This window comes from Meleagris gallopavo, unplaced genomic scaffold, assembly GCF_000146605.3.
Source record: "Meleagris gallopavo isolate NT-WF06-2002-E0010 breed Aviagen turkey brand Nicholas breeding stock unplaced genomic scaffold, Turkey_5.1 ChrUn_random_7180001857698, whole genome shotgun sequence".
Taxonomy (NCBI): domain Eukaryota; kingdom Metazoa; phylum Chordata; class Aves; order Galliformes; family Phasianidae; genus Meleagris; species Meleagris gallopavo.
Genome location: NW_011123745.1, coordinates 1 through 662, shown reverse-complemented (window position 1 = coordinate 662; position 662 = coordinate 1). Strand labels below are relative to the sequence as shown.

The 662-nt window shown below is 55.7% G+C and overlaps 1 pseudogene; it reads right to left on the bottom strand.

The window, feature by feature from the left end:
* Nucleotides 1-15: 15 nt before the first annotated feature.
* LOC104915883 lies at nucleotides 16-657 on the bottom strand (annotated as a pseudogene).
* Between the last annotated feature and the right edge of the window lie 5 nt (nucleotides 658-662).

Sequence of the window (662 nt, the reverse complement as noted above, 5' to 3'; positions counted from 1 at the left end):
AGGCTGGGTTGGGGAGAAGTCATCGTAGCAGTGGCAGCCCAGCGGTGTTTAGTCTCAGAGGTGTTCTGAGAGGTCCATGGGGTGGTGGTGGGGGATATGGGGGCGTGTTTGTGTTTGTGCAGGCAGAGAATTGGAGGGCGGAGATGTTGAGGTCGGTCTTGGGGCTGGAGATCCTGTAGATGTTGAGACTGGGGATCTTCGATCCACTGGGAGCGGTGACGTCAGCAGTGGAGGTGTTGGGGACATCGGTGTCAATGCCGTTATGTTGGGTCAACTCAAATCCCCCAAGCTGGAATCCATTGACCCAAAACAATGGGAGTTGTCCATCTTCAGCCCAATGGGGTCAACGTGAGTGGAATTGTCCATTCCAGATGCCCAGGTCTTGATCTGATACAGCCCAAAACCACGTTCCCCATCAGCCTCAGACCCACTGACCCCAAACTCTCTGTGATGTTCTGCCACAAAGACGATGGAACAATGGGACAATGCCACCACCCAAAGGACGGCGCTGGCGGCCATCGTCCGCCATAACCTCCGGCGCCGGTTGTAGCGGTGTGGGAACACGACCCCAAAGTAGCGCTCCACACTGAGGGCAGCCATAAAGAGAGTGCTGAGGTAGATGCTGGAGTAGAAGCAGAAGTTTGCTATGGGGCAGAGCGCTT